This window comes from Leptopilina boulardi, unplaced genomic scaffold, assembly GCF_019393585.1.
Source record: "Leptopilina boulardi isolate dan_hultmark-lab unplaced genomic scaffold, ZJU_Lbou_2.1 LbouV2_150, whole genome shotgun sequence".
Taxonomy (NCBI): domain Eukaryota; kingdom Metazoa; phylum Arthropoda; class Insecta; order Hymenoptera; family Figitidae; genus Leptopilina; species Leptopilina boulardi.
The window spans coordinates 2275818-2294349 of NW_026137697.1; the positions used below are offsets into that span (position 1 = coordinate 2275818).

Consider the following 18532-nt stretch of genomic DNA (forward strand, 5'->3'; position numbering starts at 1 on the left):
ATTTTGAAAAAACCTCTCGGGAATATCATATAGGGACGTGACATGTGATATGTCCGTCGTTTTTATTATAAGATTTATATATGTTTTTTTTTAATATTTAAATATTTTTTTCTTTTTATTCTAAAAAACTAGAATATCCATATATATATTTCTTTTAATTAGTCGAGCCATCTCACTGTTTTTTTTATATCGATTTCAACCCACGATTTTTATTGTCATTTTGTATATTCTGTAGCAATAGACCACAGCGTATCCAGTATAGGAATTTAAAAAATTTTCCAATTTCCCATGCGTAAATGAATGCCAAATGGACCGAATGGATTAACCATTCAATCGATATATTTAGAGTTTAAAGTTCATTTTTAAATTTCAAACTTTTAAAAAAGAATTTTTTATTAAATTTTATTTTAATATCTCTATTTTTGAAGTGTTTTTTTTTGAAATTTTTGTAAAACATTATCACTTTTTATATTTTATTTTTAAGTTATGATGCAAAAAGTTTGAAAAAAAACAACAACTGGAAATTCTTAATCTTTCTTAATTACTTAAATTTCGTAAAAGTTTTTAAAAAATTTACTTTTAGTTTAATATCAAAGTGCTGTTCTTTTTCACATGCTTTCGTAATAAGAAATTCTTTCGCGAGTTTTCAAATATGGTTCAAAAACTAAGTGTTTTCATGAAACATGCTGATGTTGTTAGAAACATTTCTTAGCTCGTTTACTTCTTGTATATATAAGAAAATCACGAAGAAAGTGGTTTAACTACTCTTGCTCTCAAGAATCTTGTTTCTTTTAAAAAGGACCATTTGATAAGTTTTAAAGTAGTTTTTAAATTTCTCGAGATATCATTTTTTTTATCCTCTCCTCTTTTCACATCAATATTTATATTTTTCTATTTTTCTTTTTCTCTATTTACAAAATAACTTTAAATAAAATCTTTAATCTATTAATTTTGATTTAAAAATCATAAAATTCATTAAAAAAAAATCTTTTTGTTTTTATAATAAAGAAGAATTTTTTTCGTTAACTTTTAATATACAAATTTGAAAGTAAACAATTTTTTTTTAAATTGATTAAACGATGAGGAAAACAATAGATTATTTCTAATTTATTGAGCATTCGATATTCGATATATTATATATGAAGATAATCGAGAAAATATGTTGAAAATAAATGTAAGATTTACGATGAAGTTTTTGAAATTTTATGTTCACACTTTGAGGGACTTTTATGACTCGACGTAAACGCAAACTCACTATATATATATAGATCATATTAAAAAAATCTCTGACGTTCAGTATATATATATATATATATTGTTACAATAAGAATATAACTGTATAGTCTCGGCTTATATATAAAAACGAGTTAAGCATGAAAAATGGTTCAGACGGTGCAACACAATAGTAGAATACATCTAAAAAGACGCTCATATTGAGAAATGAGGGGGAAAAAAAAAATGAAAAAGCTTTAGATTTTTTCACTTTTATCGACACTTTCTCCTTAGGAGGTTAATTTTGATAAAACATTTAACTTGTTTCTTTAAAAATTATTTTTTTGACATTTTTCATCTTATTTTATTATATATTAAATTTTTTAAATTTCTAATATGATTTAAAAAAAAAAAAGATTTTTTTATTATAAAATTTTCAAATAACAAAAAAAGAAAGAAAGAAAGAAAAAAGAAATAATTGAAGATAACAAAATGTGGCAATTGAATTGTAGGAATTTAATCCTGATTTTTTGTGACATCGATTTTCCTTCAAAGACGATTGTAGTAGTCTAGAAAGTTTCTGGTCAGACATGTTTATTCGGTCTGACCCTAATCGACCTTATCTACTGTGGATTCTATATCGTGAGTGTGCAGTTCGTTGAAATTTGAACGGTCTGATATTTCGTGATTGGCTGAGATCAGTGTTATCCAATATATTGAAACACTTCCCCCCTTCATGAAATAGGTTATCAAATACAACCTTCAGCCTTTACAATATAATCAAATTAAAGAATAAAAAAAAAAATTGAATAAAAAATTAGTAATAGTTGACCTATTTTTTGTATACTTTTTTTTACAAAGAAAATTGTATATTAAAATAATTGGCGCGATAAAAATAATTTAAACGAAAAATAGATTTAAAAAAAAAAATAAAAAAGTTATTTTTAACTTTTCTTCGTATATAAAAACTGTTTCCGATATGAAACGAGAGGATGCAAATTAATAGCAGTTGTTAACGTGTATATATGTATATACATGTCGCGAACTACGATTTAATTCGAGAATAATTGGAATCACAAAGCACTTGAGTGATGCAATTCAGAATTAGAAAGTATGTCATCTGAAATTGTAGAAATTGTTAGAGAGTGACGAGCCTCTTACAAATTCTGAATCAGGAATTTGTGGTTGCATGTTTAATCGCATCTCGAACTAGTGAGATGCGCACATAGTATGATTTTGTCAACCTTGAAATAATTTTCAAGAAAATCAAAAAAGATAAAAAAAAATTCAAATATTACATAAATTGTACATTTTGTATAATCTTTAATTATTTTCAAAATAAATTTATTTTAAATAATAAATAATTTTTTTTTATATTTACTTTTTATAAAGTCAAGTATTTTTGAAAAAAATTATTATTAATGTGTGTTTGTATTTTTTTATGAAAGCAAGAGAAAAACATTAAAACACTTCTTCATTTAAAAGCGAGGTATACTCTAAAGTAGAAATGAGTAGGTAAATAAAAAATAATCGTAGCTCCTGGGAAACTGAAGTAAATTTATTTGAATATGCTATATATGAACACACATAAATGTAAAGTTGAGAAAAAAACGAAAACGCATGCTTTTTGATATATTTTTCATAACAAAAGTGTAAAATTTCACTGAGTAGACAATTTTTTTTTCTTTTATTAAGTAGAAAACAAGCACGCACTCACGTTTTTTGAGGTCAGTTATTTGAATAATTATAATAAATTTTTATGATGATAAAAAATTATATAATATTTGTGAATATTTTATATTGTATTTTATTAATATTGTATATTAAATTTATATACCTATATTACATTATTTTATATTATAAAGTTAATGAAAGAAGGTATATCGTGTAATGAAATGAAATAATATATTCTGATGTGAAAAAGCATTACCAGTAATAAATTAAATTATATTTATAGAAAATTCCATTAGGTTAATAATATTAAAAGAATATATTAGGAAAAATTTTGAAAGAATGAAAAAAAATTTTTAAATTACTCATCGCTATTAAAATAACTCTCTCAAATTCATTTTATATATATATATATAAAGACGTCGCTAATTCGCGTCTAACTATATGTATGGGACTATTTCTACTTTGATTTTAGTTTCAACGTCGTTGAGTTAATCTATCTCTCTATTCCACTTTTTGTTGAATCTTTCTCTTTTTTTTTTCTGTGACTGAAATCGATCGAGTCTATATCTGGAGACAATGCATTTTTACTCAAGCTGTATATAGTTTTGCTTATAAAATGGACTTCTTCCTTCTTTATATAAGATAACCTTGACTGAAATGAATACTCTCGCGCGCTTTTGAACTTAAGATTTCTTTGACCGGAAGAAAAAAATAAATAAAATAAAATTTGTTAGGAAAAATATTGAAAATATATTTTTTTATTGTAATTTATTGTATTTAATAATTTATTGTAATAATTGATGGTTTTTTGTAAAAAAAAAACTAATTATTTTAATTTTTTCTTTTTTCAGATTTCAGTTGAATGGATAGAAAAAATGTGGACGCCGCGTAGGATTCAATAATCAGTGAGTCGGTTTTTATTTTTTATTAAAATTTATTTTTATTTAAAATAATTAAAAAAAGTCTAATATTTTTAGATTTTTTAAATAATTTGCGTTTTAAAAAAAACATATGTTCAAAAAAAAAGAAAAAATAATTCAGTCAATAAAATCGGAAAGAATTTTTAAATTCGTAAAATATGTGAAATCATTGAGCATTAATATTTGGTGGTCTATTTTAATTATATTAACTAAAATAATTGAATATATATTAAAAATGAATGAAAGTATGATTGATGTTTATTTGTGAAACGTCAGAATAATCAAATAGACAAAGACTGATTTATACTTTTTTTTTTTTTTTTTTGAACATTATATTTTTATATTTGAACGTTTTTGGTGGCCTCGTATTGGCACCTGATATTAGAAAATTTGATGCATTATGCTAAGAGAAAAGTTTCAATTGAACAAATATATTACATTGTTTTTTGTGTATCCCCTTTTTTCACAATGAGTTAAAACGTACAAGAGGTGAAATTGGATAGCTTTCAGTATATATATAGCCGTGTGGCTGAAAGTAGTAGGAAAAGAAATTTAAGAAAATTTATTTCATTTCAACTTTCGCCTCGAAATGTTTTGTCACTTTTTCAACAAGGTCGATAAAATCTTTTACGTTATTATAAAAAAAAAAGATTGGTTTCTGGTTGTGAAAAAAAAATCTCAGAGACTTTATTGATTTGATATCATCAGCATTGCAGATATTCACTTAAAGGAAATTGAAAACATTGTTTCAATAAGTTCACTCTTAAAAGATAAAACGAGTGTAATAGAAAATATCCAACAGTTGGAAAAAGTGTTTTTTTTTCTTTTTTAAATTTTTTTCCAGAGAAGAAAAATTTTTGCATAAATTTGCCTTCTTTTGAAAGAATTTTTTCTATTTTTTAAATTTGTCTTCACACCCTTATGGGATTGAATACGGTAAATGTATTTTATCTCGAGAATTATTACTTTTCATAAATTATTCTTTTTTTCTTCATCTCTTTTTTTTTTCTTCTATTTCCACTTTGTTCGTGTCAGTTCGTTTGAAAATAAAATAAGACAAATTTTTAAATGTCAAAAGGCAATTTTGTTAATAAAAGAATGTTTAATTTTCTTTGAAAAAATTATGAATTAAATTAATAGATATAATTGAAAATTTAATAAATTAAATAAAATGATTTAAACATCAATTATTATTATTGTTAATATTTAATTTGATATTTTAATATATTATAGTTAATAATAATAATTAATTTGGTACCTGCTTTATAATTTTGATTTTCGCCTACGCTAAATCCTCCTACTCATTTGATTCAATTATATAGAATGTCATTCATTATAAAACAAAAGACTAGATTCAATATAACTTTGTATATAACATCGTTTGATGAAAAGAAAAATATTGGAATTACATATAGTATAAAAGTATTATAGAAAGCATTGATGTAAATTAAATTTTTTTTTTTTTAGAAAATCTTGTCAATAATTAGACAAACATGTTAATTTATAATATTATAATTTTGTCACATATTATTCTATATAGTTTTTATTAATAATATTATGTTTCATTATTGAGAATATCATAATGTCTCATTTAATTTGATTCTAAAAGAAACTATTTTTCTTCCACTTAGTAATAATAATAATTGATGTTTAGTTTTTTTTTAAATTCTTTAATTTAACAAAAATTACTTTTAAATTAAAAAAATAAACGAATGAAAAATTTTCTATAAAAATAATTCGATTATGAAATATTTGTTTTAGTTTTAAAAAAAAATTTATTTTCCTATTTGCTAATTAAATAGGTTTCATTGTTTTTGAGATTTTCTTTTTTCTTTCACTAAATATATTATGCAAAAGGGAAATTTTTTTCTGACTTGTTTTAGAAATGATAATAAACTTTTTCTCTCATTTTCTTAATTTGAACAATCGGTATTTTTTTTTCCTCGTCTGGTTAAAATTGAAAAATTTGCATTCAACAGAATTCTTGAATCAGTGACCCAAAATAGAGGCTTTATATATATATATATACATTGGTTTCCAATTACCATGACCCTCTGTAGATAAAATATCAGATTCTACACTTTGTTTCTTCTTTTTTCTCTGGTCTTTTTAATCAAGTTTTTTCTTACTCTTTCCACAAGAACGAGTAATCATTTGAAAAGACATTGCCTTTTGACTATATATTGAAAAAGAAAATTCACTATGGATTTAATGATTTGCCTGTGTATATCAATTTTTCTCTCGCTATTTTTCTTTTATGCTATGTCATGCATTGTTTCAACCAATATTAGTGTCTTTAGTTTTCTCAAGTTTTTTTTTCTCTATTCTCAATGTATATACCAAAAGCTACAACTCTAATTAACCTGTGAATTGATGCGACTCGTTACTTGTAAAAGTCCAGGTGCTCATTATTTTTAAAGCTTCAGGGCATGCACGCTTTTTTGCAAGGAAAAAAAAATATATATATATATACAGTAGTTGCGGTTTAAGTGTCGTATTAGTTGCATTTTATCTCTCTCTCTCTCTCTCTTTCTCTGATGCACAAAAAACAATGTGGCCTCGAATAGTGGCAATTAAATGTACTTAAATTCTCTTCTCTGTCATTCTCAATTGGTTTCACACTAGTCGTACCTTCCAGGTTTCCTATTTTCACTCTTTTTTTTTTTTTTTTTTAGGTCACTGTCATATATGTTCTTCCAATAATAATAATAAGGCAAATTTTTACAATTTTTTTTTCCCATAATTACATTGTGAAATTTACATTTCAAATTTAGTGCAAAATAATTTTGAATAATTAAATTATATTGTTAGTGGGAATAGGAATGTGTTAAAAATAGGTATTATAGGAAATTTAGTGACTTAATGATTAGATTACATAAATTTCATGAATTTAGAAAAAAAAATTTCGAAAATAAATTAATAAAATAAATTGAAAATATTTTTAAATGCAAAATTAACAACACCCAGGTGAAAAAATTAACGTTACTAACATAACGAATGTTTCTAAAATATATTTTCACAGAAACTTTGACACTATTCTCCCATTACCACTTTCACTTCCACTTAAACTTTTTATAATTTTCATTCCCATTTCCACTTATACTTTTTCTAATTCTCATTCGCACTTCCATTTTCACTTCTACTCTTTCTAATTCTCATTCCCACTTCACTTCCACTTTTTTTAATTTTCATTCCCATTCCTATTTCCACTTCCAGTTTTTTATATTCATTGCCACTTTCACTTTTTCTAATTCTCATTCCCACTTTCACTTCCACTTCTACTTGTTCCAATTTTCATTCCCATTTTCACTTCCACTTTTTTATATTCATTGCCACTTTAACTTTTTCTAATTGTAATTTAAAAAAGTGGAAATGGTTGTGTAAATCGAAATTAGAAAGAGTTTTAGTCGAAATGGCAACAGCTAATGTAAATTAAAAGTGGAAAGAATGGGAGTAGAAGTGGGAATGAAAATTAGAAAAAGTGGAAGTGAAAGTGGTAATGAAAATAAAAAAGTGAAAATGGGAATGAAAATTAGAAAAGTGAAAATGGAAATGAGAATTAGAAAGAGTGAAAGTGGGAATGGAAGTGCGAATGAGAATTAGAAAAAGTGGAAGTGGAAGTGAAAATGGGAATGAGAATTAGAAAAAGTGAAAGTGGCAATGAATATGAAAAACTGGAAGTGGAAATAGGAATGGGAATGAAAATTAGAAAAAGTGGAAGTGAAGTGGGAATGAGAATTAGAAAGAGTAGAAGTGAAAATGGAAGTGCGAATGAAAATTAGAAAAAGTATAAGTGGAAATGGGAATGAAAATTATAAAAAGTTCGGGTAAGAACATTAAATACTTCCTGGTGGTCGATTTTCGACAAGTTTCTGCAAAAATACAATTTAGAAACAGTTTCTTAATTTTTTTTATAGGTACTAACGTTAGTAACATTAGTAACGTTAGTAATATTAGTAACGTTAGTAATGTTAATTTTTCTACCTGGGCAATCGAATTTAATTTATAAAAATTCAAAAAAGAGGTTATTCTATCATTTTTAATCGTTAAAAACAATAATAAAATCGGTGCATTAAATTAATGTGTTATATTCTTTTTAATGTATTGTGATTATTTTATGAATAATAAGATTTTTTGCACCAGCGCGAAATGGCTCTTAAAGTATTAAAATTTTTTCCCTCTTATTTCTTATTAATGAAAGTCTGAAATGTGAAAATGAAAAATATATATAGTTTAACTGTATATTTATATATATAACAGGGAACGTATAAATAAGAAATTCAATAATAAGAAACTTTTTTTATTAAAGAATAATAGCTTCTATTTGAATATTCATGGATAATGCTCTCTTTAAATAATGAATTTAATGCTCTCAATCTAGCTTGAAGAGTTAACAAAATAAAAACTTGCCGTAAGACAAATCTTCGTGACACAGTAGTATATATATAGAGAAAGTTCTGATCTTATTATATTTTATATAAAGACGAAAGAGTGCGGTTAAATGGAGTTTGATTAATATTTGCGGGGAAAAATGATGTGAAAAATTGAAAGAAAGAAAAAAAAAAAACAATTTTTCCTCGTAAAATTTTGTGAAAGCAATATTGTGAATATATATATACACATAAATGTGCGTCGTTTTACATGCAATCGTAAAACGTTTTGACACGTAAATGTAGTTTACAATTTTTTCCCCCTGGGATAAATTCTACTTTTTTTTTTATTTTTAAATTAGCAGCTTTATAGATGAAAACTATTCCCTCTTCGACAAATAACCGCGCATAATAATTTACAACTGACTTTGTGTATGAATTTTTTATAATAATAATAATTTAAAGATGCGACGGCGCTTCGAGATGATAAATAAAATCTTTTTCTTCGTTCGAAATTTAATATTTAAATTAATAAATTCAAATACGAAAATCTTATGCAATATTGTATTAGTGATATTGAATATTTTAATTAAAATTATGATTTAATGTGTATTATTGAGCCAATTAAGGTTTGTTATACTTAATTGGTAAATTAATTAATTTAAATTAATTGAAAATTCGTCGAGGAGGAAGAATAATTTTTCAAAAATTTCATAATTATTATGCATAATGAATTTTTTTTCGCTTTAGCTGAATACAATATTCAGAATTTGTAAATGTTTGTAATTTTATTTATAGAAGATTAAATCGGTTTTAATTAGACTAAATAGGAAAATGAGTATAGTAAAAGTAAATATTTTATCAGACTTTGTAATTTTTTGTAACTTTCTAAGTAGAATAAATCGGTTTTAGTCGGACAGAATTAGAAAATCAGTAGTAAAAGTTTAATCTGACTTTCTACATTTTTGTCATCTTATCAGTAGTACGAGTCAATGTTTTGTTCGACTTTATATTTTTTTATTAGTAGTACAACTTGGTTTTAGTCAGACATAATAAGTATATAAAAAAACAGTTGTAAAAGTTAACTTTAGTGATTACATCCAACTAAAGCCGACTTTTACTACTAATAAAATGAATATAACGTTTTGAAAATGAATTTTTTTTCTTTATATACTCAAAATGAAAAAATTAGGTATTATTTATTCATTATCCATTATAAACAATTAATTTGTGATTGTAAATAAATTTTAAGAGATGGACAAAATGATCAATACAATTAAAGACATTAATATTGTATTTATTAAACAATTATTGCAATTTGTTCTATAAATATTTAATGCAATTCAATTAAAATACCGTGAAAATCTCTCAAATATTTATTGACGGTTTGCATTAATAGTTGAATGGGATTTCATGTTTGGATTTCGTACTGATTGTGCAAACATTAATTGATAATTAACATAACATTCAAGCACGCGGAATGTTCCTATAGATGTACGTGACTCAAATATCTGCTAGTGCATGTGAATCTCTTTCACTATGTCAAGCACTTGACACGAAATACGTGTAATACTGACGTTGAGAATACTCCGCAAAAATCTATTGTGTCTAGGTCAGTGTTCTCACTTTTATATACATAAAAAAATATCCCTTTTTTATTTTTTGTCAAATTTAATATTAATATTTATTCCAGTTTATTTATAATTGAAGAAAATTATGTAGATTTTTTTTTTAAATTGTAGGATAATTTTTTTTGCCTAATTTATTTTGCAAAAAAAAAAAAAATTTCAGTATTCAAATAATAAAATTCTGTAGTTACTTTGTTTTAAAGTAAAATATTAATTGTAATAAATATTGTTTATATATGCATTTCGCGTATATACGTATATGACTTTAAAATAAGTCGAGTTGACGATTAATGGAAGCTGTCAATGGCAAACCGCAGTAACAAGTTCATTACGCGGTGAACCAGTGATCCAGATCGCGGCAGGATGTTAAATATCGTAGCCAGCAGGAGATGAGGGGAAAATGATGAAATAAAACTGTTCATTATTTTTCCGCTTTTTCTCGTTTATACATTAAAAATGTTCATTTGTTCAAGTTATTTGAAAATTGAAAAAAATTGCATAAATTTCAAAGTAAATGAGAGAGAAAAAAAAAGGAAAAAAATAATATAAAATGCATAAGAAAAAGGTGAAATTTTTTTTTTGCAATTTAAAAAAAATATTCTTCCATTTGAATTTTAATTTAAATGATTTTCTTCATTTTCAAATAGAGATAGAGAGAGAGAGAGAGATTAGTTTCTTCAGAGGATGTTTCGTGTTAGTATTATAACTGGTATTTTATTAGAAAGTTGTTGCAATTTCCGTCAATGTACTTTCTCACATTCGTTGCTTTAGATTTTCATGCATTTCGCCCATAACGAAGGTTCATTATATTATCTTCATTCTCGAGACACTACAATCAAAGTGCTCTGTGAAATTGTTGGAAACATGATTATTTCCTTTAGAGATATTGCGAAATACATATATATATATAGTCCAATTTTACTATGGGTTTTCTATCTCAAAAAAAAATTTTATTTCTAACCAATTTGAATTAAATGGAAAATATATTTATCTCAGATATAAGTTTCAAATAAATTTAACACGAATAAATTTTTTTGCTTCGAAATTTTATATATTTATTTAGCCCTATAAAATTTTTGTTCTCTAAAAAAACTAGATTTTTAATTTCTCATTAAAATAATCATTCTTGAACAAAAATTTAAGACAATGGAGACAAAAAATTTTTTTCCCCCCCATACTTCAATATTTATTTGAAGAGTAATTCAAATAAAGCACTTATATGAAGTTTAAAACTCGTGCACAAGTTGAAGTTGTGCCCACTCAAGTTTATATACAAGAAAGTTTTCACCTCGTATAATAAAAGGTGAAGGTGAACTTACAAATTACAAGTTTGAAAAGAAAATTTTCTTTCACTTGTGTTTTCAATAAAAAAAAAAAAAGAAACGAAAAATTTCCCAAAGAATAAAATATATAAAATAATTTATATAAAAATGAAGTATTAAAAATGTGGGTCGACTTTGATAAAGACAATATGTAAGCTGATGTCTATTTTATTTCTCTTTTTCTCGTAATCTCTTCCTGGGGATGTTATCCTCTTATAAAGTTTATACATGGTTGATAATCCTGTTTTTCGGATTAAGATGAAGTGTATTAGGATCAAGAAAACGTACTTCATAAAGTAGTATTAAATTTCAAGGAAATTTCATTTCAAAATCTACCTTTAAGGTTTGGGAATATTCTCCTCTTGCTCTCTTTATATGTATGTCTCTCTGTGTGTGTATAAACTAGTTTTCCATGTCACCCATTGCCTCATCATTCAATCATCTGTAGTCAATCATACATAATTAGTTTGATTGCATTAGTAACTTGCCGATAATTGAATTTCATTAACCAAGAAATTCCAGACTCAAAAGCTAATTATAGAAAGGAAATGCAAAATTTAATACCAGCCTTTGAATAACTCACCATATATGCAAATCGAATTCTGATTGCTCTAAATATGATTAATTATAACCCCCCCCCTCCTCCCCTCATGACCAAAAAAAAAAGTAAAACTATTCTCAAGTTGAGAGGAAGTTTTTTTTTCTCTCCATTTGATTTAAATAGAAATTTTTTTTAAATAAAATTTTTGCAAAAAAAACAAATTTTTATTTGTTATACAAATAAATTATTTATTGTATATTTTTATTTAATTTGGTGTTAGCAGTAAAAAAAACAGTATTAGTTGATAATTTTTATATAAAAGAAACAATCAGTTTTATGATTTAAGTAGTACTAGTGTATTTTAGTCAGACATATTTCCTCTCTGCCAGACGCATAATTTCTACACCGTTCAATAATTTCTTGTTGAGAAAATTTTTTTATTATTTTTCCAATACTGGAAAATATTTAAATTCCAAAAAAATGTTGTAATTTTGTTGTTGATTTTCCAAATTTTTGTATATAGGTGAAATAAAATTCTTTGAGAAAGGTGAATAAAAAGAGAATTATCGCAATTTCAATTGGGATTTGTTTAGCATTTGTTGTTTGGTTAGAAAAGAAGATTCTTCGTCTCTGTCTTCTTTTTTTTTTTTTAAGAGAGAGAGAGACTTTTTCTTTATAGAGGTGGGGGGAAAGAAAAAAAAAAAGTCAATTCCCGTGGGGGCGATTCACACGTTTTGCGAATTCACACCAAGATTGAACCTCTGGGGAGTCACGGTGGAATTTGAGAAACGATGTGAACGATGCGACCTCTACAGCGTCCTAGAAAATTTCATTATCGTCGAGACTCTTCTATCGAAGAACTCTTGTGAAAATAAACGGTTCACACACGGAAAGGTAAAGGTAAAAGGTTTTTTTACGCACATGACTTAGTCCTTCGTCATATATATATTATGAGGAATTCGACGATATTATAAAATCGAGGTCGTTTCATATTCATATTTTTTTTTTAAATACAAGAACTTGAAAAAAAATTTATTTAATAATAATTAATAATTTATTTAATAATTTATTTACTCTAAAAATGTTTTTTAAAATTTAAAAGATTATTTTCTTGAAACTAATTATCTTTCACTTTTTTTTTTTTTTGAAGAAAATAGTTGCATTTAATGATCATTAAATAGCACACAATGAACGAACTATATATACATAGAATATTTGTGGGTATATGTATATTATTTTCCACTCTTGTGTAAATGTAACGGAGCTGAGTGCAACAGTTTGCCATCGATTTACATAATGGTGCTGCCATAGTTTCTGGATTGTTGCCAGAGAATATTCTCTCTCTCTATCTCTCTCTTTCACTATATATAAACTCATGTCCTGCTCCATCAGTTATCCTGAGGAGGATGTTCTAAGTCTGAAGAGAAACATTAGATAGAGATCAGGTTCGATGGAGTTTTGAAAAGTTAGATTGCTTCTACCTCGAAGAAGAGAACTTACTATCGTTTACTTCTACTTCTTTATACCTGGTCTTTTATTAGTTTGTCTTAGTGCATCATCTTCCATGTCACTTTATTCCTCAAGAGTTTATAAACACCCCAAAGGCACTGTACTAATTAACTCTCATTGCACTTTAGAGAAACTTTCAAAATTATATATAAACTTTTCCTTTCGATAACGATTTTCGTTTATTCAGTTGCTTTTTTTTTTTTAAAGTGTGGGAGAAATGTTATTTTTTCGATTTATTTAATTTCATCATTATACCTTTATTCATCAAAAATATGAAATTTTCAAACATATTTGACGATTCACGATAAAAGGGACTGCAAAAATTTTTAGGTTATGTTTAGTGATAGTTTTTCCTTTGATTAAACGGTTATTTTTAGGGTTTCGTGGCTTAGGCCCGAAAGGCTTATAGTTTCGCTTTGGCGTCCGTACGTCGTACACTCGTTTGGTTGCCATGGTAACATAACCTAAAATTTTTTTGCAGCTAAAATAGCTAAATTTTAGCTAATATGGCTAACTTTTTTTCTCCGTGTAGAAAAATAAAAAAGGTTTTTTAAATTATCTTTAAAAAATTCACTTTAACTCGATAGACATCAGGCATTTAGTTATAATTATATTATACGGATCAATTTCTTTAATTTTTTCCCCTTGATTCCATATTATATAAGACTGATAAAAAAAAAAATTATTTTGGTGAAAAAAAGTCATTCAACTTTGGCCTTTTCTTTATATGCGTTCTCGAACAGTATATATATATATATATATATATATCTGATAATTCTTGCGTCGCGACACGCTATACAATTCTCATAAAATAGTTTCTACGAAAGATAAAATCTGACCTGCGCGACATAAACGTGTCTCGCTTAAGTCGAGATTAATCGTATCTTAGCTTCCGGTTAGCGCGAAGGGGAATAAAAAAAAAAAAAAAAAATTATTGAAAAACCCCCAGTAAATTGGGTCAGTCATTAATTTTTTATACTCGCACTTCATTGATTTCGAGGATTTAAAAGAAAAAAAAAAAAATTTTTTTTTTTTTATTCCTCCGTTAATACCTTCTTTTGCAATACAGAAATAGAGCACAGTGATCTTTTCTATGAAAAACTTTTTCCCCATTGAAAAAAAAGAGAGTAAAGTATAACGAAGAAAAGTCTTGGCTCAATGATGAAAAGTCTTAATAATAATAATAAAAGTCTTAATAATAGTAAAAGTATTTTTTTTTTTTTAAATTTTTTATAATGAGGAAAAAAAAATCTTGAGAAGTTTATTTTTTTCTAAAAAGATGAATTGCGATAAAATTCATGTTATAAAGTTTTGAGTGGAAGCTTTACATTGTTCAATTTTCTGTATTTAGTAGTTTGAAATTTGCTTTTTGTTAGTTTTCTCGCTATTTACTATTTCATCAGAGTTGTACTGTTTATATAGAATGACAGTTTTCCTTTATATTCTTCGTATGTATTTATATATATAGCTCAAGTTTACACATACAATGACTGTAAATGTGTAAATTGCAAAATTTCTCGTTAAAAATTAAGTTCATTTTCAAGCTAACAAAGATATTTTCACACTATGTGGATGTTATTTTTTTCATTCTTATTTTATTCGTGAAACATGTCACGAAAAAATGGTCTCTGAATATAGGGCACATTTGCCACTTTATAAACTTGGTTTTTCATTTTTCACGCACACTTTCCATACACATGATTTAATTTTATAAACTAACAATATATTCATTGAATTTATTTTTCCAATTTGTTGTGTCAGCAATTGAACCGATTTTGGTTTAATTAAATTATATAATTTGATTGATAAAAAAAACATTTCTTCATTAATTTCCATTTGTTTTTATTTGTTTATTAAATTTAATAATTACCCTGAAAAAAATGTATTTGATTCAAATACTCGATTATACTTGACTATTATCAAATAAATATTTCTTTGTATCAAATAATTATTATTTGAGTCAATTAAATGGTATTTGTTTCAAGTACAGAAATTATTGGTTCAAATACAATTTATTTAATTCAAATAAAAATTATTTGGTTCAAATAAATATTTATTTGATAATACTCAAGTAATCGAGTATTTGAATCAAATAAATTTTTTTTTCAGAGTAGCATAAAAATTTTAGACTATAATTTTTTTTAATGAAAAATTAGTGGTCTGAAGAGAAAATTTTTGCTTGAAAAATGTTATTTTTATGAAAAAATATTTTTCAAAAAGCAAAGTTCATGAGAAATGTTTTCTTTTTGAAATGCCTTCGTTATTTTGTACTAGAACCATGTTGACTCACTTATAATAGTGTAACCGCAAATATATAGTAAATCTTGCACGTGCTGGGAATACAAGGATTTACAAAATAACTTGAGCCGTACTCTCGAGCAGTGAGGCAAATATCGTCAAGAGAGAAATGACAATTTAAGACTTATTTCAGTACAAAGATGAGAAAGTGAATTAAAATCATAATTAATATTACAATTCAAAAAAAAAAAAAAAAAAAAAAAAAAAAGAATTAAGTCAAAAAAATTTGATTTTTAATTTAAATATAGCATTTAATTAATTTCACGGTAATTATTATTTTACGTATGAAAATTAATCTTCTGAAACGGGAACAATTTTTTTTTTTTTTTCGAGATGGAATTTATTCAAAGCCATTGGGATAGATGGATTTTTCTTCGTTGAAGAAATTTTACGACCTAGATTTTGGTGCGTCGATGTCATTGTTCTTTTGTGATGATATGAAGTCTTTTGTTCTTTTCAATGTAGTTGCGCACTTATATGTACATATTGTATATACATATTTTAAATTTATCTTTGTGTCTATAGTTTATACATATACAACAATATATACATAAGTTCAAGTACTTTGGGGAAAAATAAAAGTCACTCGAATAGAATAAAATTTTTAACTTTTAATTTAGTTTCAAATCGAAATTAAAAACAAATTTTTTTTATTGGTTTTTTTTCTAGAAGAGATAATATTATTATTGATTGATTGATTAATTAATAATAATAGTAATAATAATAGAATAAATAAATATTAAAAATTTATTTTTTAAAATAATTTTTAGAAATAAATTTTTGATGGAAAATAATTTTCGGAGATATGAAATTTTTTTTTTGCGTAAGTGTATTTAAAATTTATTAAATCGGTTATGCGGATTATCACAGCATTATTAAATTTCTATTTGATCTTATATAGTTTAACGACTGACCCGTATGAAGGATATTTTGGGATTGGCTCTCATATTGAATATCGATTTAGATTGAACATATGAGATTGAAATTAAGTCGAAGGAAAATTTTTTGCTTAATTATATAATGTTTTTTTTTTACCTTCTTTCTTTTTTAATTGACCTCTTTCATTTGAATATAACTTTTGTTTTGAAAGATTTAATTTTTTGTCAATCAAAATATATAAACAATTATTATTGTTATATTTAAAAAAATAGAAGTTTTTATAGTGAAAAATAAGAAACTAAATTTACTGATAATTAAATTCTAAAAAAAAATGATAAAACGAATTTTTTTTGTTAGTAACAAAAATATTGGAATTTTTCTTTATACTTTGAAATCAACAATTTTTCTTGATCGTTCTTTTTATATGCGATGTTATTTCTAGATTTCACATCAAATTTTCCAAAAATTGAGATTAAATTTTTATTGCCTTTTTTTTGGTGAAGTTGATATATTGTAGTTCAGGTCATAGATAGTGATTGATAAAATCTAATTTTTTTTTTGTTCTCGTTTATTTTGGAGAAAATATAGTTGATTGTTTTTTATTTCAAGGAGAATTTAATTTTTTTTTTTCTAGAAACACTTTACTATCTTGTTAGATTAGATTTAGTTTTTGATTTGTTTCCTCTCGTTATTTATAAATTGTTACGTTACAAAGAATTTTTTTTGTGTGTTTTTTTTTTTAAATATACTTATGATAAAAAGGAAAAATCGAAAATAAAAAAAATTGGTTTATTTTTATTTTTTCTTTTTTTCGAGGGTAATATATTTTGGAAACAGAATATCGAATTTGGATTTTGTTTATTTATACATATAGGTTGGAATTTAAGTGGATTAAGCTACACGAAAGTGCCGCAAGCAGTTCTAGCGATTACACTTTACGACGCGATATGTGTTAAGGATGGTAGGAGGGTGAGGAGGGGGAAGGGATAGGGGGGGGGTTGAGGGATAGAATGAGCGGATTTAGTCGGCAGGTTCGACAATATCTGTTTCGGCTTCGTGTATATAGAAACATGTCGACACCTGTGTCTCTCTATGTTGGGCTTTTCAGCCTCTCTGAAGCGAGCTTGCAAATGTATCGATTGGAAAATGCTTTTGAGTGTGAATCGGATTTAAGGGACCGATCGACATATATAGTCTCAGTTTATTGTCAAAGTTCTACTTCATAGTTGAGTTACAATTGTTCTCATTTTGTATATATATGTATACAATTTCACTATGGATAATTTGAATTGTTCTATATCTTTAAGAAAAATTATAGTCAAAATTATTAATTTTCTCAGTATTGAAAAACAATTTTTAAAAATCTATTTTTGTGTTGTTTTTTTTTTTAATATTTGATAAGAGTTTGAAAAAAAAGAAAAATATCTATTGGTCAAAAAATTGAAATTTTTTTTTTTTTTAAATTTTATGAAAAAGATATTGTTTACAAAATTTTATGCCATTGAAAATTTCAACTTTTGTCATCTAGTTGACTTGGCAATCAGAAATTTCAGCTCGTTGGCTATTTTATTCGCAACGCTTTTGTTTTTCAGTGATTCTCTCTCTCTCTCATAAAATTGATATCATTTAATCACTTTTATTCTATAACTTTTGTTTTTCACAATTTATTTGGTCTAAATTTTTACTGATTGATTAAATTTTGATTAAATGACATATATTTTTGGGAAAATATTTTTATGATTTTAAAATATTTTTCAATAGTATTACCCTTAAACTATATTTTTTATTCTGAAAATTACAGAACATAATTATTATACTCTAATTACACATTTTTGCCCGAGGCTTAACTCTGTGCGAACATATAAATGAAATTGATTTCACGACCATCGAGATGATTATGACCCTAGTCATTAAAAAAAAAAAAAAAAAAAGAAAAAGGGAGAGACGCATTAATATATAGGTTAGTGGAGCATCAGATCACACCAAGTAATTTCACCTAATGGAACATTTTGATTCTTGTACCAGGCCCTCTTGAATGTATCGAAGTTAATTAATTTAAATCACCAGCTGATTCTCCCAAAATACTTGATAAAAAAATTTTAATTAATTTTTAAATTAATTTGTTTTTTATTGTATACCTGGATAATTTTTTTTATTACAACCAAATATATTTTGGATA

The 18532-nt window shown here is 25.2% G+C and overlaps 1 protein-coding gene and 1 long non-coding RNA gene across 4 annotated transcripts in view; one reads left to right on the forward strand and one right to left on the reverse strand.

Moving 5' to 3' along the window:
- LOC127276649 (uncharacterized) overlaps positions 1 to 18532 on the forward strand; it is a 218290-nt gene that overhangs the window by 21931 nt on the left and 177827 nt on the right. Inside the window, exon 3 of the long non-coding RNA XR_007842228.1 lies at positions 3738 to 3791. This is a non-coding gene — a long non-coding RNA (uncharacterized LOC127276649). The remainder of the gene's footprint in view (positions 1 to 3737; positions 3792 to 18532) is intronic.
- Positions 1 to 18532, reverse strand: part of LOC127276646 (octopamine receptor beta-1R-like) — a 44792-nt gene that overhangs the window by 10117 nt on the left and 16143 nt on the right. The window lies entirely within an intron of this gene.